Genomic DNA, 25,342 nt, shown 5'->3' with positions numbered 1-25,342 from the left:
ATCCTAAAGGAAATCAGTCCTAAATATTCATTGCAAGGACTGATGCTGAAGCTGAAACTCCAACACTTTGGCCACCTGATTCAAAGAACTGACTCATTGGAAAAAGACCCTGATTCTGGGAAGGATTGAAGGCAGGAGAAGGGGACGACAGAGGATGAGATGGTTGGATGGCATCACCGACTCGATGGACACGAGTTTTGAGTAAGCTCCGGGAGTTGGTGATGGACAGGGAAGCCTGGCATGCTGCAGTCCATGGGGTCACAAAGAGTCAGACACAACTCAGCAACTGAACTGAATCTTTACCATTTCCTCCCTTCTACTAACTTGAGACTCAAGTTTGTTTTCTTTCTCTAATTACTTAAAGGATAGTTAAGTTGTTTATTTGAGATCTCCCTTGCTTTATAACATAGGCATTTATTGATATAAAATTCCTTCTTAAAACTGTTTCTACTCCATCCCGTAAGTGTGGCTCTTATCTTTTAGGCAGCATGTCATTTGATCTTTTTTTTTTTTAAATCTATTTAGCCATTTAGTCTTTTGAATGAAGAATTTAATCAGTTTACATTTAAAGAAATTATTGATAGGAACTTACTTTTGCCACTTTGCTAATTGTTTTCTGGTTGTTTTGCAGATCCATTGTTTCTTATTTCTTATCCTACTGTCTTTTTTGTGTGTTTTGGTGTCTTTTAGTATCAGCATCCTTTGTTTTCTTTACAATACTGTTTTTGTTATTGCTGCAGTTTTTCCCTGTGGTTCCTTGGGACTTGCAAAAAATATTTTAACACCATATTTTAAGCTGGTAACAAGTTAAGTTCAATAGAATTCCTAAACTTTGCATTTCTCCTCCCTCTCACATTTTGGGTTATTGCTGTTACAATTTACATATTTTTATGTTGTATAACTGATAACAGATTACTGTAGTTATGGTTATTTTTTTCTGTGTTCATTTTTTTAACTTTTAAGCTAGAGTTGTTATGCCCCATTATTACCATAGTACACAATCTAACTTTGACTGTATGTTTATCACTGTCAGCGAGTTTTACACTACTTTTTTGTGTTTCAGTGATATTAATTAGCATATATTTACTTCTACTCAAAGAACTCCCTTTAGAGTTTCTTGTAAGCAGGTGTAGCAGCAATAAACTCACTCAGTTTTTCTTTGGGAAAGTTCTTATCCCTTCTTTATTTCTGAAGGGCAGCTTCACTGAATTTAGAATTCTTGGTTAGCAGGTTTTTTCTTTCCATATTTTGAATATGTTATGCCATTCTTTTTTGGCCTAAAAAATTTCTGTTGAGATATCTACCCACGGTCTTTTGGGGCTATATAACTTCTCTCTTTTCTCTTGCTGATGTTTAAACTCTTTCTTTATTTTTACCTTTTGACAACCTAATTATAATGTGTCTTGGTGTAACCCTATTCATTTCAACCTATTTGGGGTCATTTGAGCCTCATGATTCTGGGATGCCCATTTCTCTCCTCATGTTCAGGAAGTTTTTATCATTATTGCTTTATGTATACTTTCAATCCATTTCTCTTTCTCTTCTCTCTCTGGGATTCCAAAAATGCAAATGTTAGTTTTTTTCATTGCATTCCATTAGTCTTTTTAATTCTTTCTTTTTGCTCCTCTGAATGGAAATTTCTAATGTCCTATCCTCCAGGTGGGTGGCTGATTCTTTATTCTTCATGATTGAATCTGCCTTTGAAACTGTTGAATTTTCCATTCATTCATTGTATTTTCCAGCTCTAGGATTTCTGTTTGTTTCTGGTGACTTCTAGTTCTTTTCAAACTTCCCATGCATTGTTTTCCTAATTTCGTTCAGTTTCCTGCCTGTGGTTTCTTATAGTTCACTATCCTTTGGAGAATTATTCTGAATTCTTAGTCTGATAGTTTGAACATCTCTGTTTCTTTAGGATCATTATTGAATTTTTTTGATGATGTCATATTTACCTGATATTTTGTTATTCCTGATTCCTTATATTGGTACCTAAGCATTTGAGTAATCATGCTCCTCTTTCAAACTTTACAGGTTTGCTTTGACAGAGAAATCTTCACCAGTCAGCTCAGTATGGGTTTCTGGGTGTATCTGCTGGTGATATTCATGGGCTGGTAGGGCCTGCTCTTATGACCTGTTTTTGTCTAAGACTATTTCTTAAGCTCTGAGGGCCAGGATTGCGGATGTACCACTGACTGAGAACAGCTGAATCAGACTGCTAGCTTTGTTCCATACCCAAATGAGGCTGTAGGATGGGCTCTGCAGTTGCCTGGATTCTCTGGTCAGGCTTACTAGATGGTCAGAACTGGCTACTGTATTCAGTAATAAATGAGGCTATAAATTAGGTTCCCTACTCTAGAAGAACTGAAAACCGACCCCAGAGGCTGATCAGCTGGTTGTTTGGTGACTCAAATGGGGCAAGAATGTGCACTGAATTTCCTGGTCAGATGAGGCCACTGGATTTGCTCTGCCAATGGGGAAAGTCACAGGCAGTGCTCTCTACTCAAGTGACACTGTAAGCAAGGCTGTTGGATGGGGATGGGCTAAATAGCTTCCAGTGTACTCTGATTAGGTTCCCTGGTTGGGCAGGATAAAGGCTGTATTCAGGCTACAAATTAGTTTCCATGTCCAGGCACAGCAGGAGAAGTAGCTCTAAAGCTTTGTTTGTGACTCAAGCCAACCTGTGTCCCAGCTACCCTGATAGAACAGAACCACTAGCTATGCTGTATAGACTACTGTCTCTACCTCTTCACCTCTCAGCTCAAGTGCTGCTGCTCACACAGCCGCCACTGCTCTTCAGCCCTTCCTGTCAGATGGGGCTAGGAGACACTCTCCACAGAGGTTGGGCCTATGACTCAGTTCCCTTGCATGGGCGAGTTGGTGAGGGGCCACTCTAGGCCTCTGCCAGTTTTCCCCAGACAGGCTTTCTGGCCTGGAGGGCCCTGGAGCTTCCCTCAGCCTAAGCTATAACTCAGCTTGCCTGGCTATAGTAGGGGAACCCTCCAAGCCTAGTACTGGCTTTGCTCTGGGGGAGATCAGTTCTACCTGCCTGTCTCAGCCCAAGCATTTCTGAGATACACAGCTGCAAGTGCTCTTGCCAGCCCTTCTGGCCAGATGCGGCTGGAAGTCACTCTCCCTAGTGGATGAGGCAATGATTTAGCTTCTTGCCTGAACATGGATACACGTGTCTCTAGGGCTGACAAAAATCTGCACCCCAACCAGTTCCCTGCTCAGAGTGCACCACTGATTTGGTTCTGCAGGTGAGTATAGCCACTGGTTGGAACTGCCACTTGGGCACTGCAGGTAGGAACTGCTCTGCCAGGAATCATGTGCTGTTTGTTGTGAGCCCCTCCCCACTTCTCATCTCAGTCACATTCCCAGTGGTTGAACCTCACAGATTCCTCTGCAGTCCCCATGGTATAAGACCTCCTGTGAGGTGACCCACAATGTAGGAGCAGCTGGTTGCCACTCTGTTTCTCTCTCTTTTTTTTTTTTTTGCTGGAAGAACCAGAGGTTCAGGGGAAACCTCTCTGCATGCTGCTGCACTGGTTTGGGGCGGGGGTTGCAGTTTCACTCCATTTGTAGCCACTTCCCTTACCCCCTGTGAGACAGGGGGTGCTTCAACATCACCCCTTTGCTCTAGGATTCTCTTGGTATTGTCTTGTTCCTGGACAGTTGTTGATCTTCTTGTGGGGAGCTGCTAAGTCAGGAACCACCTATGTCACCCTCTTGGCCATGTCACTCCCCTGATGTCTCTTTTTTTAATGGCATGCATCCTCCAGTGGGATGCTAAGAAAAGGAATTTTTTGCAAAGACTCTTCCAACTTTTCCTGGGACACTGTTTCTGGCCCATTTTGTGTGACTAACACCTGCTCATCCTTTACAACTCAGATTAAATACATACTTTGTCTCTCTAGACTAAGTAAGCTTACCCTTGCTTCGTGCTTTTATAGGACTCAGTATCTTTCCTGAATATTATTAGATTATATGTATATCTGTTGTTTTTTTCAGTATCTTTATTCCCCACTGGACCATAAGCTTCATGATGGCAGGGATCATTTTAGCTTTATTATTATCTACTGTGTGTAGCATATGGGCTAGTACATAGTACTCAGTAGATATTGGTCACTTGAATTAATGAGTAGTTTCTTTGGCACAGTAATGGTTCTAGAATCTTCCAAATAACAATTTTCAGATTTTAAATATCTAGTATTCTAATAGCATTTCAAATTCATTTTAAACATGTTATTATGCTCTCATAAAACTATAAATATATCTTTAGATGTTGTCATTATTAACACAGTTTATGAATATTTTATATAATAATACGGTTCCCTGAATTGACATTAGGTTTATAAAGGACATTCATATATAAATATAAAGTGATGAATTGGTATGATGCGGGCTTACTTACAGTTTCTAAATGAAGCAGATGCTGAGGCAAAGTTTGTGGGAGAGAAAATATTTATTTGGAATCAATACCTGTAAAAGGAAGAGGAAGAAGACAGGCAGAACTGGAGAGAAGGAGAAGCTTATCTGTGATGCAGCTCTGACAAAGCTTTGGACAGGTGGGGGTGGGGGGTGACTCTGGACTGAGTACAGCCCATCAGAGCAGCCCACTCTGAGCTGAAACGTCAGAGCCTTTTCATCCCACAGGACCTTTACACCCCTGCCATACTCAGTCAGTGGGCACATGCTGCCCCTGGGAAGAGAATGGGCTCGGACAGGGCAGCTCACAGCAGCTGAGGCTGACCCTGAGTGGGCTGTCAGCTGGAGGCTGCCTGCTGACCACACTTCTCACAGCACGTCTTTCCTATACTTGGTTGTTAAGTTGGGCATTTTGAGTGCTTAAAAGTTTTGATACTTTTGGTCCCCAAAGCAACCATAAGAACTAACAACTACTCATAAGTATTAACAGAAGAGCTGGGATTAAAATCCAGTTATTTTGGCAAAGTTCATGCTCTTAACCACCCTGCCACCCTGTCTCCCTATGCTGATCAGTTCAGAAATGCATGCATAGTAGGAATAAAGTGACTATCTCCCTACTAATAACATACATAAAGAACACGCAGGTTGAGCTTCTGTTATTATATGGTTAACTGTGAAACTGTTAATCCTTAAGAGAATATCAAGAAGGCTCTCCATCAAGGAACATAAAAGTATCATTTTTGGCCAGATCTTTGTGTGTGTGTGTGTGTGTTTTATTTTCCATGCTAGATATTATTCTCTAACTCAAGTGGTCTCCTCTGTTCCTCAGAATTTCTTGGAGTCCCAAGGAGGTGCCTTATGTGCTGTGCTCAGTCTTGTCTGACTCTTTGCAATCCCATGGACCGTAGCCCACCAGCCTCCTCTGTTCATGGGGATTCTCCAGGCAAGACTACTAGAATGGGTTGCCACACCCTCCTCCAGGGGATCTTCCCAACTCAGGGATCGAACCCAGGTCTTTTGCATTGCAGGCAAATTCTTTACCATCTGAGCCACCAGGTAAGTCCATGAATACTGGAGTGGGTAGCTTATCCCTTCTCTGGGGAATCTTCCTGACCCAGGAATTGAACCGGGGTCTCCTGCTTTGTAGGTGGATTCTTTACCAGCTGAGCTATCAGGGAAGCCTGGAAGTGCCTTATACCTTCCCATAAAAATACTAGGTTTTCTGCAGTGCAGTGCCCACGGTGTATTTCTGCCCCCTCCCCCCACTCCTGTCTTGTCTTCCTTTACAGTGCATGGGCTTATCCACAAATATGGCTATGTCTCATGCTGCTTCGTCTCCAATAGGTTACTGCTCTCATGTTTCCCACTTCTGATGAAGAGATGGGAGAGTGAGTGATACCACAGAGTACTTAGAATTGCTTCTCTCCCCTGATACCAGTAAAGCTTTTTACTGGATCAAGCCACTTCTTGATCACCTCTCCGTATGCTGAGTTCTCTCTTGAAACCTCAGATCCTCATCCACATAGATGTCTGTTGACCCATGGCGACCAGTTCATAAGGGCATTCCTCAATGTTAACGTTGGTAGCTATAGGCCAGTTTCAAGCTTTATGCTTTAGGTTTTATTTCCTGGAAATTGGGCTTCCCTGGTGGCTCAGCTGGTAAAGAATCCGCCTGCAATGCGGGAGACCTGGGTTTGATCCCTGGGTTGGGAAGATCCCCGGGAGCAGGGAATGGCTACCCTGGACTGGAGAATTCCACGGACTGTGTCCTAGAAATTAATTCTAAGATGGAGTTTTGCTGACAAGACATTGATTGAGAAATGCCCCTATAACCAGTACCTGAAGTGGAGAGAGGGTACCCTCAAGGGGCAGAGGGAGAAGGTAATCTGCATCACAGTCACTGGAGAAAGCCCCTCACAGTTGGGGAGCCCTGGGGCTGGGATGGCCCTTTAGCATTGTCCTAATGGTCACTGAATGGCCCAGCTATAACATTAGGTGAAGTATTTCCCTTTGAGGAAAGGGAGGGTCTCCACTATAAGCTGCCATCAGGTAACTCCCAAGAGCAGAAAGAATGAGTGCTTCAGTCTTAAAGTGGGGGAGCTGAGTGGCACCTCACACCATCCAAGATCACCATCCCAATTATTTAATGACACTAACCAAAATTTGGTCTTTGAAGTTGTAAGACTGTCTCAGAAATACTCCCTTTTTCTTTGGTTGTGGAGAGATTATTTTTTTCTGTTTGTTTTCATAATACACATTCACACACACACACACACACACACACAGCAGTTAACTATAATATTAGGGCTCTAATGCTCATGGCCCTTTTATTCTGCCTGCTCTTAGTGTTTTTCATCTGTTTTCAAAGGGTTACAGAATATCTTGGCTTCAGGTAAGTGAAAATACTATCTTCTGAGATGAGTGTTTTCTGGAAGATTATCTCTGTAACTCACACATGCTTCCCTACATGCTTGGTTCCTTTCTTTCAAAAGAGCTGTTTCCCTGGGATCAGACACATATAACAAGATGCTCTCTCACTGAGGCCCCTGAATGTAAATAGCAGAACTCCCAGCAGAATGAGTTCTAAATAAACTTTCAGGGTGATTATTTCTAATAATTCAAAAGAATTATTGCCCAGATAATAAGCAATGCACAGTGATACTACAGGTGTTGCAGAGAGACACTACGTGTCTCTAGTGTAGTTACTGTATTAGACAAAGTCCATCTGTTTAATTTGCTGATAAGTGTGCCAGGATCTCTTCCTGCAGGTGTCTTAGAAATCTATAAATGGACAGTTATTTGCTTACAAGGATGTCTCCAGGGTGACATTGTAGTATACCATTTCTTTTTAACACTCTCCCATTCTCCTTTTCCCAGGACCTCTACCAGCATGCCAAAACCCGCTCCACATTGTCCAATTTCTGTCCCTTCGCTCTCTTTCCTTTCTCTGAGCTGTAGATCTCAGCTCTAGTGATAAGATCAAAGCCCTTGACTTGAAGGGGGAACAGTTTTCTAATCTTTCTAAATATTCACGTATGAAAACATGAAACTCTTGGTGAAATTCAGGGCTGTGAGGCAACAATGAAAGAAGTATCTCTACAAGTTTGGTTGTAAGGAGGGTACACTAAGGATTAATCATTGATCAATCCTTTCATTTGGTTAGGTATGTAAAATTTGAGTTTTAAACTATAAATCAAATCATAATGGAATATGCTTCTTTTGTGAGCTGAGAGCTGATACTCAAGTACTTTAAAAGGAATTAAGTCTCATTCAGTTGTATGTTTTGCTTTCTGAAGTTTTAATAGTTGTAGAAAGCCATGAGGAAGAAGACCAAATAAATTTTTTATTGGTGACACATGAAAGGAAAAGGTACATTAGCCCTGTTTTGGTTGACTAATGATGGAGCTGTTCATCACCATGCAACTATTTTTCATATCAGTTTTAAATTATTTAGTAATTATTATTATTTACTAATTCCCTTAGTGTAAATATATATGTTAAATGTGATTACAGGAACACTGAGAATCCTTTTTAACTTCCTGCAAATTGGAATCAACTGTAAGTTAATGCTTGATGTATTGAAGTCATACTTGTGATTACCTTAAAATTATAGGTTATGCCAGTGAACTTAACCCTATAGTGTTCAGGTTTACTTTAAAAATTATTTTCTAAATAATAATAATAGTTTTTCCGCTGAGTAAAATGATGAGAAGCACTAAAGTCATCACAAATAATGACAGTGACTCAGTGCAAGGTAGGCTTTCCTTGTGAATCTAGGTCAAAGTGAAATAGTGGCTCTACTTTCTAGAATATGCTGCCATGACTGGGTAACATTTGTAGAAACTTTTTTTTTAGCTTATCAGTTGAAAGTTACACAGGTAAAATGACTATTTGTGTGTGTGTATATACACACATATATATATGGCAGGCTTCCCAGGCGGCGGTAGTAGTAAAGAGATGCGGGTTCAACCCCTGGGTGGGAAAGATTCTCTGGAGGAGGGCACAGGCGAACCACTCCAGTATTCTTGCCTGGAGAATCCCATGGACAGAGGAGCCTGGTGGCTATGGTCCATAGGGTCGCAAAGAGTCAGACATGACTGAAGTGATTTAGCACATCATTCACACATATATATGGGCCAACAATGACAATATTATGAGAGACATAGGTGGTACAGTGCTCCTGGAGGTCAACTAGTTTTGTGACTTTGGGCAGTTAGCATTAGGTACTATTTATATGTATGTGTAAGTGTGTGTGTGTATATATATATATATTTACAATTTGTATATATTATACATATATAAAATATATTATATTTAGATATATAAATATTCATATTGTGTATTTACATAAATACATAATTTATATATTTGTATACATATTGTTTAAATATATATGACCATATGTTTATGCATATCTGCCTATGTTTTATTTAGGTTTTAGCTAATATAACCTAAATTATATATGTAATAAAATAAAAAAATAATATTTATTTCAGTTACTTAGACTATTTTATTTGGTTATATCTTAACCAATAAATGAAGTATATGAATTGCATTTGCTAATGTTGTGATATACTTCTTATGGAACAGCTTTTAGTGCTTTGATAAATGATATTATATACTTTCAACTACTTTTAATTATCCCTAATAACCCCAAAAGGTTTAAAAATGTTTTTGCCCTATTCAAAGTGGCTTGCTGGCTATTAAAAGCTGAGTGCCTCTGGCTGAGCGGCCTCTTGGCTCACATGGGTAATTATGGACATTCCTAAGGCTATTAAATTCATAAGGCTGTTAAAACATCTAATGTTTCTTAGCTTTGATTATAAGACATCTGAGATTGCCTGGCTGGATTAGGAGTGTTTTGTTTTAAGCTTTTAGATCATAAGATCTCTAGACCAAGTCTTATCTATATTCTGTGATGTAAAACTACATTTCTGCTATTGCAAAAACATTAACTAATATATACTTTTTGAAGACAATGTATCTTCCCATGCTGTACATGAACTCCTTATTTATGCAACATTCTTATAGAAAATGAAGAATTAAATCTCATACTTTGGTTGCATTATTTGTGAAATTCTTTATTGAGGGTAAAATTGAATACACACATACACAGGGCATTGCTGTTTGTATATCACACTGACATATGCAAATATAAATACATAAAGCTTTAGATAATTTTTTAAACTCTAAGTGATCTTAGAGATAATATTGATCAAACGTCTAATTTTTTAGTTGATAAGCTGAGGCAGAGTTCAAATGATTTATACTGTCACACACCAGGTTATTGGCAATATTGAAGGTATATAGAACATAGCTGCCAATTTGCAGTAGAGAATAATAGCCCATTATGTTAATATAATCCACTCTTAAAACAGCAAGCTCTCTCAGTTTTATTTTCTCCTAAGTAAATTTATTACAGTGGATGATTCAGTGATTTGCATGAAGAAACCTGATGGTTGTTATTCAGATAGAATACAAATAAAATTAATAATATTTAGTTTCTGACAGTTCCATCTTGTCCTCATTTCTTCCTAAAATAATCGATATATAGATGTTTCAGGAAGAAAATAATTGGGTATAAAATAGGGAGGCATCCTCTATTACCTTAATTTGGTAAGGCCTTGAAGACAACTGGGTCCTTAGCCTAAATTGCAGATATAATTGACAAGAAAGTCAATCAAATTTTCTGTACTGGAAAATTCTAACATCAGAGCTTTTCCAAATCTTGGGTTTGTTCATTTCATCACTTGAGGATAACTACCTCACTGAATCTCAGTTTCTTCCCCAGTGAAATGGGGATAATGCTACATGAAGTTTCAATTTTATGAGTATTAAATGAAATATTAATTGTAAAGTATGTGTCACAGAAAATACCTGATACATAGAGATGGTATGGCATTTATTTATTTACCACAGGCCTCCATAAGTAGTTCTCAGATCCTGTAAGAAATTATCCTTGACTTTTAGAGACCCAGAGTTAAATGGACACCAGATACCAAGAAAGCCCTGAAATGTAGATCAGTCAAAAGTTTCTGGTAATAAAGAAGAGTTTAAATAAATTTAGTATTAATTTTTGGTCACTCAAGAGATAACAAGTGACAGTGTATATTATAATGATTGTATAACCCTATCATCAGGAACTCAGAAGAAACAGAGTAAGGAAAATTAAAAACCAGGGTGCTATCCCTATAAGAGAAAATTATTCATTGAGCTTTACTCTAAAGAGGATTTGATTCAAAGCAAGGGCTGTAATTGCTCAAATCCATGTCTCTTGTGACTGCATAGTGAAAGTGAAAGTCATTCAGTTGTGTCTGACTCTTTGCGACCCCATGAACTATACAGTCCATGGAATTCTCCAGGTCTGAATACTGGAGTAGGTAGCATTTTCCTTCTCCAGGAGATATTCCCAACCTAGAGATCAAACCCAGGTCTCCCACATTGCAGGCAGATTCTTTACCAGCTGAGCCACAAGGATTATTTCTGAAAAAACTTTAGTTGGGAAGGAAGTGGTTACAATTTCTACTGGATTTTGTCACCTCTTGTCCTAAACACCTCCTATTGACTGGTTTTGGCATCATACTTCTCCAGTGCTTCCTAGCTTTTTTTTTTTTTTTTTTTAATCCTAAATCATGATTGATTCTTTACTTCATTTTTCAAGAAATTTCAAACAAGGTTGGTACTTGATTATTGGTGTTAACAAAACTGTGTTGAAGAATGATGCTAGGGAATAATAAATGTTGTAGAGATAATAGGAAAAAAAAAACAAATAAAAAACTTCTTTTTCCAGCTAAAACTGAGTAACTGGTAGTTAGATAAAATATTCTCATACACACAGTGATGATACCAGAGAACAATAATAGTGGCCAATAATTGAAGGACAGTGATCTTGATAAGAAAAATGTGTTTAAGTGAGTCCTGCATTCCCCAGTCCATTACCCCTGGAGAAGTTAGACTCTCAATGTAAACTTTGAGACAAAAACGAAGTAGGAGCTCAGAGCTTGTGGCAGTCTCAGTGAAAATATTTGGAGCTCAGGACTTCCAGAAACTCAGAACCTGAGAGTATAAGATGCTGGAAGGAGGAAACTGCTGAGAACAGCGCTCTGTATATTGTGTGCATTTTAGGCACTTGCCAAATTCCAAGCTGCCCAGTACCCAGGTAAGACATAGAGAAAAGGACGTTACATACAATATTCTTGGATTGAATAATACTCTATTACTAAGATACCAGTTCTCCACCCCCCCAAAAAAAACCCCTATAAATTCAATGCAATTCCAATACCAGTTAGATTTTGTGTGTAGAAATTGAGAAGATGATTTTTTAAATGTGTATGAAAATATAAAGAGCCAAGAAGAGTCAAGCTTGAAGAAGAGCAGTGTTAAATATCTTACACTTCCAGATGAAGATAAAGCTTCAGTGATTAGAAGTGTAACATTGGTTCAGAAACAATCAAAGCTACTGAATGGGAGCAGATATTTGTAATCCAATACGGGAGTCATATTCAGACATATAAAGAACTTTTACAAGTCAGCAAAGAAAGGATTGCCAATGCAAATGAAATTTTGATAAAATATGTAAACAAGGACTTCATAAAAAGAGACTATAGTGGATTGAATGTTTGTGTCCCCCTCAAAATTCTTACGTTGAAACTCAAACCCTCAATGTGACTATATTTGGAGGTAGGGCCTATAAGATAACTGGTAACTACAGTGAATTAAAGTCATGAAGGTAGGACCCTAATCCAATAGGATTAGTGTCCTCATAAGAAGAAACACCATAGAGCTCTCTCTCTCCACCATGTGAAGACACAGTAAGAAGACACCCATATGCAAGCCATGAAGAGGACCCTCACCAGAAACTGACCATGCAGGCATTCTGATCTCAGATTTCCATCTTCTAGAATTTTAAGAAAACAAATTTCCATTGTTTAAGCCAGCCAGTCTATATTTTGTTATAACAGAACAAGCAGATAAATACAGAGGAGATCCAAATGGCCAATAAGCATATGTAGAAAGATATTAGACATCAGTAATTGTGAGTGAAATGTAAGTTAAAAACACGAGATACCACTACACACCTAACTATAGTGTGAGAAAAAAATGACATATAGAGTATTAGAAAGCATGTGAAGAAATTCACCCAACCACTTTAGAAGTGTTTTCCAGTGTCTGTTAAAGCTGAAAATATGTACCCAAGATAAATGAATATATATGACCATTAACATATATGAAGCTTGAATGCAACATTTAAGAAAAAAAAGTGATTTCCTTTTAAGGTCCCCAGTGGCTCAGCAGTAAAGAATCCACCTGCAATGCAGGAAACGTGGGTTTGATCCCTGGGTTGGGAAGATCCCCTAGAGGAGGGCATGGCAACCCACTCCAGTATTCTTGCCTGGAGAATCCTGTGAACAGAGGAGCCTGGCAGGCTGCAGTCCATGGGGTTGCAAAGAGTCAGACACGACTGAAGTGACTTAGCACACATGAAAGTAGTACATCTAGTAAGAGGCAATTTTAATTCAGCTATCGCATTCCTGGGTTTTCTTCATTTAATGCCTTAGTGTTATGGTTATCAAATGATTAGCATGAAGTACATTTTACTAACTTTTATTCATTCATCAATTTTTATTTCTAGACCTTCACAGCTGTAATCCTGATTTCTTCATCTTAAAGAACCATCTTAAACATCATCAGTGTTTAATATGAGCAACACAAATAGATGGGCACGGAAGAGTTAAATATCAACACCCAGCAAAGCAAGGGGATGAAGCTGCAGGTGAGTCACTGAGAGAATTTTTAGTCTCTATAAAATGAGAAGACGCATAAGGGCACTCAGAGGTCCATTTCACCTGGTGAAAGAAGCCAGGCGATGTTACAAGAGGCTGTATCTCCTTGCTAGCTCTATGACCATTACGAGCCTGGTCATAGGTTAAGAAATCTAAGGGTTTTTTGTTTGTTTGCTTTTTTTTGGCTGTTCTCGGTTTTTGTTGCTGCTCGTGGGCTTTCTCTAAGCAGGGGCTATCCTCTAGTTGTGGTGTACAAGCTTCTTATTGCAGTGGTTTCTGTTGTTGCAGAGCATGGGCTCTAGGCATGCTGGTTCAGTTGCCCTGTGGCATGTGGGATCTTAGTTCCTGGACCAGGGATCAAACCCATGTCGCCTGGATTGGCAGGTGGACTCTTAGCCACTGGACCACCAGGGAAGTCCAAGAAGAAATCTAAGTTTTTAAGCATAGTAGGAGAAGTTCCATAATCTGTGGTGCACATTCATGTTTACAGTAGTTAATAATATTGATGTATAAAATCAGAATTCTAATACATTAGCTTAAAATAAATTATTATCAGAGAAATGAAGTGCTCAAACATGCCAAGGGAAGCCAAATTATTGCCTAGGTTGATTGAAACCAAGCAAAGGAACTTTATACTTTATAAAGTATACTTTATACTATATATTATACAACAGCAGATATATATTTAATGGCTAAGATACCCAGATGCATACAACTTACAACTGTAAAAACTTGTTAATGGATAGAATTCTTCATTTCAATTGGTATTTCTTTCCCCTCAGTGATGCTTGAATGTGTACTACTGACAAATTCTTCAGTATCTTTCTCACAGTTTCTTGTTCTCATTGTATACTTTCATGTCTTAACTAAATCCCCTTTGGATTGACTTTAAAAACATTAATATATATCAAATCACGTTAAAGTCAAGGTTTGTTTTGTTTTATTTTGGCTGTGCTGGATCTTCATTGCAGCATGTGGCCTTCTCTTTTTGCAAGCTGGTTGTCTGTCTCTTTGAGTTGACTGGCCTGACCCATTTTATATTGATATTGACAATCATACTTGTCTGTTTTTCAAAATTTTAAGGAAAACCTACCCTCGTGTACTGAGTACATTAAGTAAACATATAAACAAGAAACACTAAAATTTGAAGGTTTTTTCCCCTCTGAACAACAGACAGGTCTGTAAAATTCATCCTATAGAAGGGATCAGAGGAGGTATTTTGAAGCAGGTAGGCATTTCTTGAAGAATTAAATTCATATATGAATGAATGTATTCAAAATGTCATCAATAAATGTTCTCATGAGAGTATTATATCGTAGGCACTAGGAACATGGAAATGCATAGTTTGGGGCATGCTCCTTTCTCAGTGCTTACAGTCTATAAGAGGAATAGGAAGGTAACACATTCCACATTTACTAAGAGATAAATTCAATTTTATGTAATAAATACTATGATAGATAAATGAATAGATATATACAGGAGCATAAAGAAGTTAGATTCTACTCTAGCCCATGGGAAGTGTTCAAACCCATTAAAATGGAAAAATTAAAGATACAGGAAAGAGGAATGGGAAGGATATTTGATGGAGTAATTTCTCTAAGCAGACCAAGCTAAAAGTTTATTTAATAAATGACTGGGGTGGAAGTGGGGATATAGACAATAATGGATGTCTACACAGAATTTGTAGGTTGGTGGTGAAGACCTTAAGAGGTGGGGAAATTTGTCTGCCTCATGGCCTCTGTTATTTTTGTAAAACAGGGGAGATAACTTGCTGTACATGAAAGCAAGCTCTATTGGGGAATAGCAGAGAGCCCATGAGAATTTGAGGACAGGGATATGACATAATCAACATAAAGAATAGAATGTGCTTCTCCAGCCACCTTCAGAGGTCCAGGTATAGAGAGGGGAAATGTCAAGTTGTCCAGGGTTGGAATTGTACAAGCTATGTATGATGGAAGAACAAGGTGAAGGAGAGTGATTGCAATGGTGGACTATATGATAGATGATAGGAAAAAAGAATGTAATTAAAAACAAGTTAATAGATTGGAGGAAATTGTGTGTCTATGTGTGTCAAGGTGGGTAAGATGAAGAGACTAGAGGGCATAATGAGCTGGAAGGATGGTGTCTACATTTAAATGAATCTCAGCAGTTATAAATAGGAATAAAATAACTAGATCACTAGAAAATACTGACAGCATTTTGCAAGCAAAAGGTAACTTTGTAAAATTGCAGACATAGAGACTGAAGATAGTAAAAGTAGATCATTTCTGTTACATTGAAGGTGGGATGCAACATGGCCCACTAATAAGCAGCATGAGACTCAAAAGTAGATAAATGGATAATGCTTGAATGGAAATATTTAAAACAATCTCAAGAATTTCAACAATCATCTAGAGAGAAGGGTTATGAATTATGGTGCAGGGCTACAGCTAGGCTACCCTGGGATTCAGAGTCACATTGTCTATAAAACATGTAGGCCAGGAACCCTTCTCCCCATCTCCAGCTTCTGTTTGTAATAGGCTTTGTCCATGAGGATTTCATTTTCTGGAAGAAAGGGGGAAAAGACGGACAATCTTTATACTTCTGGAAGAAGATCGCAGCACTGTTTATAATAGCCAGGACATGGAAGCGACCTAGATGTCCATCAGCAGATAAATGGATAAGAAAGCTGTGGTACATATACACAATGGAGTATTACTCAGCCATTAAAAAGAATACATTTGAATCAGTTCTAATGAGGTGGATGAAACTGGAGCCTATTATACAGAGTGAAGTAAGCCAGAAAGAAAAACACCAATACAGTATACTAACGCATATATATGGAATTTAGAAAGATGGTAACAATAACCCTGTGTACGAGACAGCAAAAGAGACACTGATGTATAGAACAGTCTTATGGACTCTGTTGGAGAGGGAGAGGGTGGGAAGATTTGGGAGAATGGCATTGAAACATGTATAATATCATGTATGAAACGAATTGCCAGTCCAGGTTCGATGCACAATACTGGATGCTTGGGGCTGGTGCACTGGGACGACCCAGAGGGATGGTATGGAGAGGGAGGAGGGAGGAGGGTTCAGGATGGGGAACATATGTATACCTGTGGCAGATTCATTTCGATATTTGGCAAAACTAATACAATATTGTAAAGTTTAAAAATAAAATTTTAAAAAAAGAATAATGTGACTCCAATGATCATATTTAATACTTTGAAGATTTTGTAATTTTTATGAGAGGAGACAACCCTGGGAGGGAGGAGATGGACCACTCAGTAGAACCTTAGGAAGAAACAGATAACCTTAGCAAGTCAAGAGTGGGAGTAGCTGTGTCACTTGGCCCTGACTTAATTTTACCAGATGAGTGATATCCTCTGGAGACAAATCAAAGTCTTGTTGGAGAGTGAACTTTTTAAGAGGGTGGTTGTCCAGCTAAACACAAATTGGGGGTCACTGTTTTGTATTTAATTTTTAGCAGTTCCCCCGTCATGGTCAATATATGTCCTTGATGTACTCCTTTTCCTATTTGGAACCAGTCTGTTGTTCCATGTCCAGTTCTAACTGTTGCTTTTTGACCTGCATACAGATTTCTCAGGAGGCAGGTCAGGTGGTCTGGTATTCCCATCTTTTGAAGAATTTTCCACAGTTTGTTGTGATCCACACAGTCAAAGTCTTTGGCATAGTCAGTAAAGCAGAAGTCGATATTTTTCTGGAACTCTCTTGCTTTCTCGATGATCCAATGGATGTTGGCAATTTAATCTCTGCTTCTTCTGCCTTTTCTAAATCCAACTCGAACATCTGGAAGTTCACAGTTCACGTACTGTTGAAGCCTGGCTTGGAGAATTTTGAGCATTACTTTGCTAGCGTGTGAGATGAGTGCAATTGTGCAGTAGTTTGAACATTCTTTGGCATTGACTTTCTTTGGGATTGGAATGAAAACTGACCTTTTCCAGTCCTGTGACCACTGCTGAGTTTTCCAAAATTGCTGGCATATGGATTGCAGCACTTTAATAGCATCATCTTTTAGGACTTGAAATAGCTCAACTGGAATTCCATCACCTCCACTAGCTTTGTTTGTAGTGATGCTTCCTAAGACCCACTTGACTTCACATTCCAGGATGTCTGGCTCTAATCCAGTGATCACACCATTGTGGTTATCTGGGTCATGAAGATCTTTTTTTGTATAGTTCTTCTGTGTATTCTTGCCACCTCTTCTTAATATCATCTGCTTCTCTTAGGTCCACAGCATTTTTCTCCTTTAATGCGCCCATCTTTGCATGAAATGTTCCCTTGGTATCTCTAATTTTCTTGAAGAGATCTGTAGTCTTTCCCATTCTATTATTTTCCTCTATTTCTTTGTATTGATCTGAGGAAGGCTTTCTTATATCTCCTTGCTATTCTTTGGAACTCTGCATTCAGATGGTTATATCTTTCCTTTTCTCCTCTGCCTTTAGCTTATCTTCTTTTCTTAGCTATTTGTAAGGCCTTCTCAAGATTGTTAGCAGAAATATCAATAACCTCAGATGTGCAGATGACACCACCCTTATGGCAGAAAGTGAAGAACTAAAGAGCCTCTTGATGAAAGTGAAAGAGGAGAGTGGAAGAAGTTGGCTTAAAACTCAACATTCAGGAAAACTAAGATCATGGCAGCAAGTCCCATAGCTTCATGGAAAATAGATGGGGAAACAATGGAAACAGTGACAGACTTTATTTTGGGGGGTCCAAAATCACTGCAGATGGTGACTGGAGCCATAAAATTAAAAGACTTTGCTCCTTGGAAGAAAAGCTATGACCAACCTAGATAGCATATTAAAAAGCGGAGACATTACTTTGCCAACAAAGGTCTGTCTAGTCAAAGCTATGCTTTTTCCAGTAGTCATGTATGGATATGAAAGCTGGACTAAAAAGAAAACTGAGTGCAGAAGAATTGATGCTTTTGAACTGTGGTGTTGGAGAAGACTCTTGAGAGTCCCTTCGATGGCAAGGAGATCCAACCAGTCAATCCTAAAGGAAATCAGTCCTGAATATTCATTGGAAGGACTGATGCTGAAGCTGCAACTCCAATACTTTGGCCACCTTATGCAAAGAACTGACTCATTAGAAAAGACCCTGATGCTGGGAAAGATTGAGACAGGAGAAGAAGGGGATGACAGAGGATGAGATGGTTTCATGGCATCACTGATTCGATGGACATGAGTTTGAGCAAGCTCCAGGAGTTGGTAATGCACAGGGAAGCCTGGCGTGCTGCAGTCCATAGGGTCACAAAGAGTTGAACATGAGTGAGCGACTGCACTGAACTGAACATTGTCATGGTCATTTTCTCAGCAAGCTGAGTGTGACCAACTAATATGGTGGTACTCTCAGTTACCACTGTTGATGTAGGTGTGCTGAAGTCACATATTCAGTGCTGCCACTAGTTGAGTGGTCAGGATGGAGGGCCATGTGATTGCTGTTACTGACAGTTGCATCCTTACCAGGGGCATAAGTGGTCAAATCATTGAGTTCTTAAGTTGTCTTCTCTTGATGGCTATCATTTGATGTATGAGTGGCTGCCAAAAGGCAATTTAAAACATTTGAAAGGATACAACACATCAAAAATGTTAATATGATTATAAGGAAAATAATAGCCAAGGTTTGAAAAATTCCCCAGAGCATATATTTGCAGGAGCCAAGATTTAAGCAACTAAGTGAATCAGATTACCAGCAACATTATTCCAGACCATAAAGATTTTTATGAAATTTGTATATAATTTCTTAATTACCTATTTTAATGATATATATCACATATAAATATGCTCTTAGAATATTAAATATCCACCTTAACATCAAGTAAACCTAAATAAATAACATTTCTCTTTTTATAATAAAAAGACCACCTCTTTTGAAATCTCCCAGAGACCCTCTGGAAAATTCCCAAAGTTAATTAGTTCAAGGTCAGAAAGATTTGTTTAGAATTTGATTTGGAGAAGTTTATTCTAAAATGTCAAAAGTTTTAAAACACTTGATCAAGTATTAACAGGATCACAGGTCACTGGGAGATAATACTTAATTATCAAGTTAACCATGTGTGCGTCAGTTCAGTTCAGTTCAGTTCAGTCGCTCAGTCGTGTCCGACTCTTTGCAACCCCATGAATCGCAGCACACCAGGCCTCCCTGTCCATCACCAACTCCCGGAGTTCACTCAGACTCATGTCCATCGAGTCAGTGATGCCATCCAGCCATCTCATTCTCTGGCATCCCCTTCTCCTCCTGCCCCCAATCCCTCCCAGCATCAGAGTCTTTTCCAATGAGTCAACTCTTCACATGAGGTGGCCAAAGTACTGGAGTTTCAGCTTAAGCATCATTCCTTCCAAAGAAATCCCAGGGCTGATCTCCTTCAGAATGGACTGGTTGGATCTCCTTGCAGTCCAAGGGACTCTCAAGAGTCTTCTCCAACACCACAGTACAAAAGCATCAGTTCTTCGGCGCTCTTGTGTCCGACTCTTTGCGACCAGATGGACTGTAGCCTGCCAGTCTCTTCTGTCCATGAGGATTCTCCAGGAAAGAATACTGGAATGGGTTGCCATGCCTTCCTCATCCAGTTAACTATAGTGACAAAGGATTTCAAAAGCAAATACAGAAAGTTACATAGTTCTTAAGAGAACCTTTGCTCTTTAATACTGAAAAGACTCAGTTTTCCTAAATAATAAGATATCTGATAAAGATAACATGGATCCCAGGAAATGTTTTCTAAAACACAGAATCTTTGTTTCCTAAGCAGTTTACATAAAAGGTAAAGAAAAACTTTGTATCTAAGAAATTTTGTGATTTTAACAAAGAGAGAAATAAACTCTAATTTTATATTAGTACATTATTAAGCTAATTTTAAAAACCTTTATAAATTTATTCAATTTAGTTAGCTATGATCTCATAACATTGTTTTTCCTCAAACCTGCAAATTTCAACATCCATTTGGGTTTTGTCTTATCCTTTTTCCTTTCTTATTCTGGAATAACCAGTCAACATTATTCTCCTTTTCCTTAACAAAACACATCCTATATTCATTACATGTTCTTCACATAAAAATACGTTCCATTTTATTCTCATACTCTGTATATACAGAGTTGTTTTCCTTCACTCTTATCATTTCTAGTAGTTCTGTTTTTATATATTGATTATAAATTTTAACTATCAGTAACCTTTTCTATCCAGTAAAAATTAGGAACCAGACAGTTGTAAACTGTCATATATTAGAATCTGTAGTAGTTGGTAACAAATTTATAAATACATAATTATAAAGTTTATAACTTTTAGCAACTTATGTTTTTCATAACACGATTTTTAATGTGGCAAAAGACATATTTATTAACAGACCAAAGTATATGTTGTTCCTGTAAAAATAAAAAAGCCAAATGTAGATAAATTTAAACTTATGTTTAGCAATCAATGTCTCAGTATATTATTTAGAAAGGATCTAAATATGCCATAAATATCCATTATGTACTTTAATTTAGTATAAACTTTTATCTTATTTACATTTATTTAAATTACTTGTTTTTATATTATGCTTAGTTTAGACATCAAATAGATAACCATCATTTAAAGTTATTTTTCTTGTCGACTAATTCTGTAACATGAAGACAGCATGAGCTTATTTAACTAATAAACCCAGGAAGAAAATGTTGTCTGTGTTACATTTAATTTAGAGAGTTTAGTTAGAGAAGGAAATGGCAACCCACTACAGTATTCTTGCCTGGAGAATTCCATGGACAGAGGAGCCTGGCTGGCTACAGTCCGTGGGGTCACAAAGAGTTGGACACAACTGAATGACTAAGCACAGTAGTATTTAGTAATTCAATGAAACATGAAAAAGGTACTATAAACAAATTAAACAGATTTTTTTCTTCTTCCTCAATTTAATAAATATTTTTTCCTTCTTCTTCAGGATTTTGCTGTGCTTAGTCGCTCAGTCATGTCTGACTCTTTGTGACCCCATGGACTGTAGCCCAGGCTCCTCTGTCCATGGGGATTCTCCAGGCAAGAATACTGGAGTGGGTTGCCGTGCCCTTCCCCAGGGGATCTTCCCAATGCTGGAATCAAACCAGGGTCTCCTGCATTGCTGAGACCAGCTGAGCTACCAAGGAAGCCCAATCTCCAGGATTAATGCAACCTAAATGTATCATTTGGCCTTCATTTTTTTTAAATTATTTTGTATTAGAGTATAGTTGATTCAGTTCAGTTCAGTTCAGTTCAGTCACTCAGTCGTGTCTGACTCTTTGTGACTCCATGAATCACAGCACACCAGGCCTCCCTGTCCATCACCAACTCCCAGAGTTCACCTAAACTCATGTCCATCGAGTCAGTGATGCCATCCAGCCATCTCATCTCTGTCGTCCCCTTCTCCTCCTGCCCCCAATCCCTCCCAGAATCAGGGTCTTTTCCAATGAGTCAACTCTTCGCATCAGGTGGCCAAAGTATTGGAGTTTCAGCTTCAGCATCAGTCCGTCCAATGAACACCCAGGACTGTTCTCCTTTAGGATGGACTGGTTGGATGTCCTTGCAGTCCAAGGGACTCTCAAGATTCTTCTCCAACACCACAGTTCAAAAGCATCAATTCTTTGGTGCTCAGCTTTCTTCACAGTCCAACTCTCACATCCATACATGACTACTGGAAAAAACATAGCCTTGACTAGACGGACCTTTGTTGGCAAAGTAATGTCTCTGCTTTTTAATATGCTGTCTAGGTTGGTCATAGCTTTTCTTCCAAGGAGTAAGCATCTTTTAATTTCATGGCTGCAATCACCATCTGCAGTGACTTTGGGGCCCCCCAAAATAAAGTCTGACACTATTTCCACTGTTTCCCCATCTATTTCCCATGAGGTAATGGGACCAGATGCCATAATCTTCGTTTTCTGAATGTTGAGCTTTAAGCCAACTTTTTCACTCTCCTCTTTCACTTTCATCAAGAGGCTTTTTAGTTCCTTGTCACTTTCTGCCATAAGGGTGGTGTCATCTGCATATCCGAGGTTATTGATAGTGTGTTAATTTCATTCGAGTTCTTTTTCCATTTAGGTTATTAGAATATTGAGCAGAGTTCCCTGTGCTGTACAGTAGGCCCTTGTTGGTTATCTGTTTTAAACATAGCAGTGTATACACGCAATCCCAGTCTACCAGTCTATCCCTCCTCCCCACTCTACCCGATCTCAACCATAAATTAGTTCTCACCCTGTTGGATGATTTTCTTGAGGCACTGGAGTCCATGGGCTATTGGGTGGGCCTGGGACTTGGTGAGAAAATGGCATCCTTTTGGAGGGCTCATGTCAATACATACTCCCCAGAACTACCACTGCCGAAGTCTTTGACCCCATAGTTAGCCACAGCTGCCCCATCTCTTCAAGAGACCCTCCAATACTAGCAGGTAGATTTGCCCCAGCTTTTTTTTCTGGGTTCTGGTGCACAGGAGAACTTGTGTGTGCCCTCTATGAGTGGAGTTTCTTTCCCTCATCCTGTAGAATTCCTGAGATCAAGCCTCACTGGCCTTCAAAGCCAGATTCTCTAGGGGCTTCTCCTCCCATTGCCAGACCCTTAGGCTGGGGAGCCTGACGTGGGACTCAGAGCTTTCACTCCTGTGGGAGAACTTCTATGGTATAATTATTTTCCAGTTTGTGGGTCAGCATGTATGGGATTTGATTTTCTTGAACTTGTGCATCTACTACCATCTGATTGTAGCTTCTTCTTTGTCTCTGGATTTCAACAAACAAAATACATATATGCACAGTAAAGTCAGAGACCTCAAAAGGCAAAGAGAGCAGAGGTTGAATTCAAGAGACTTTACCTTCAAACTCTGGAGTTGGCACAAAGCAGTGAGCTCAGTGGGCTCTACATACCAGCACCTTTTGCTCGCTGACCTCGGAGTTGTTGAGGGTTTTTGGGTCCCATTTCTAATGCCAGAAATTGTCACAAATCCAGAAATAGCAAAATTTCAACCAATAAATCAATGAGTAGTATTTAAATATGTGTATCTTTTTTGGTAAGTTCTAGTACAGGTTTTGGAGAAGGCAATGGCACCCCACTCCAGTACTCTTGCCTGGAAAATCCCATGGACGGAGGAGCCTGGTAGGCTGCAGTCCATGGGGTCGCTAAGAGTCGGACACGACTGAGCGACTTCACTTTCACTTTTCACTTTCATGCTTTGGAGAAGGAAATGGCAACCCACTCCAGTGTTCTTGCCTGGAGAATCCCAGGGACGGGGGAGCCTGGTGGGCTGCCGTCTGTGGGTTCGCACAGGGTCGGACACGACTGAAGCGACTTAGCAACAGCAGCAGCAATAGAGGTTTTTGTTTGTTTGGTTTTTTGTCGATGATGGTTCAGCAGTTAGTTGTGGCTTTGATGCTTTCATGAGAGGGGGTAAGTTCATGTCCTTCTACTCTACCATCTTGTATGCATCTCTAAGTAGAACTCTTAAAAATATCACATATACATAATATACATGCATACATACATAAACCTATAGACCTACCATCTGATTGTAGCTTTATCTTATAGCTTTCACTTATAAATTTCACTGATGTCTTGGGTATCATAATACAAAATTAAAAAGAATAAATGGATCCAAATTGTGTTTCTGGCAGATAGACTAAGTTAAGGTTACCTGCTCAGATGGCCAAAGCTATTGCTAAAGATTTGTATTTGCTTGCCATAAACATTCTTTTAGATAAGCTATTTTTGAAGTCATTTCCTCTTTGCAGAGCTTCTGCATACCAATCAAAGAATGCATTTCATTTTCTCTGAAATTTTGAGATCCTCTCTTTTGAAAGGTGCTCCTTAAGATAGCATTAAAGTTTCCCCAAAGAGGCCCCTATTATTCCAAATTATCCAAAAGTTCATTCATTTTCCAAAAAGCCACAAGATTTGGCTTATAGTGATTATAGATATAGGAAGCAGAAATTTTTGAGAGAAGTAGACAGTTTTAGACCAGATGGAACCCATTTTTGCCTTTAGATTTCCTAAACCCCAAATAATCAATGGGGAGCCTGTTAATCCTATCATTCCCTAAAACCCAGGGGATCACAGGTTTCTCCCTTTACAGAAGCTTAAAAGAAGCTTAAACAAAATACATATATGCACAGTAAAGTCAGAGACCTCAAAAGGCAAAGAGAGCAGTGGTCGAATTCAAGAGAGAATTTAACTTCAAACTCTGGAATTGGCTCAAAACAGTGAGCTCAGTGGGCTCTGCATATATCAGCGCCTTTTGCTCACTGACCTTGGAGTTGTTGAGGGTTTTGGGGCCCTATTTCTAATGCCAGAAACTGTCACAAATCCAAAAATAGAAAATTTTCAACCAATTGATTTATTGATTTATAATTTACTCATTGATTTATGAGTAGTATTTAAGTTCGTGTATGTTGTGCATATAAAAACAGTTCACAAACTGGGAGCTTCCAAGTGCAAAGACTGATATGAAGCTCAGGGGCATTAAATTACAGTAGGACTTATAAGATAGAAATGAGGAAGCTGTTAACCTTTTCAGTGATTGGTTATTACAGTAGGTGTTTCCAGATGGCAGTGGATTGGTTAAAAGTGACTTTCTCAGACCATTTTTAGGAAGATGATTTAAGGTTCTTTTATGATTATCAGAAGCACTTACAAGACATAACTTAAGTTACCATGGCTTTAATGGTTTTCTTTGCTCAGGGAATTCTTAAGTCTGGTCTCAATTTTGTATTTAACACTATCCTGTAAACTTCTGGTAAAAATATACCACTTGTACCCACATAAAATAAAAGAGCTACACCACATTTATATCTGTATGTAATCTACATTTAACCATTCATCTGAGTTTATGATTTAGCTAATTACTTAGGGCTTTATAGGTATTTGATTTCTTGAATGTATTTTTAATATCAAGTTTTTGTTATTATTAAGGCTTATTATTATTATAAAGTCCTGATTAAGAGAGGTTTTTTTATTTTACTGAAGAATCCCAAATTGACCTCATCACCTTTATAACCAAGACCACAATGCCCACCATGAGAAGGATGGTGGGCAGATATGTCTTTTTTTAAAAATATAGTTGCTTTACAATATTATGCTAGTTTTTGCTATACAACATTGTGAATCAGCCACATGTATACATATATCCCCACCTTCTTAAGCCTCCCTCC

The 25,342-nt window shown here is 38.8% G+C and overlaps 1 long non-coding RNA gene across 1 annotated transcript in view; it reads left to right on the top strand.

Annotated features, from left to right (window-relative positions):
- The window catches only part of LOC129638814 (uncharacterized), a 232,062-nt gene that overhangs the window by 155,133 nt on the left and 51,587 nt on the right, over positions 1–25,342 (top strand). The window contains exon 4 of the long non-coding RNA XR_008708035.1: positions 13,055–13,195. This is a non-coding gene — a long non-coding RNA (uncharacterized LOC129638814). The remainder of the gene's footprint in view (positions 1–13,054; positions 13,196–25,342) is intronic.

This window comes from Bubalus kerabau, chromosome X (genome assembly GCF_029407905.1).
Source record: "Bubalus kerabau isolate K-KA32 ecotype Philippines breed swamp buffalo chromosome X, PCC_UOA_SB_1v2, whole genome shotgun sequence".
In the NCBI taxonomy this organism is placed as follows: domain Eukaryota; kingdom Metazoa; phylum Chordata; class Mammalia; order Artiodactyla; family Bovidae; genus Bubalus; species Bubalus kerabau.
The sequence above is the reverse complement of the archived record's forward strand: the minus strand, read 5'-3'. Positions and strand labels throughout refer to the sequence as shown.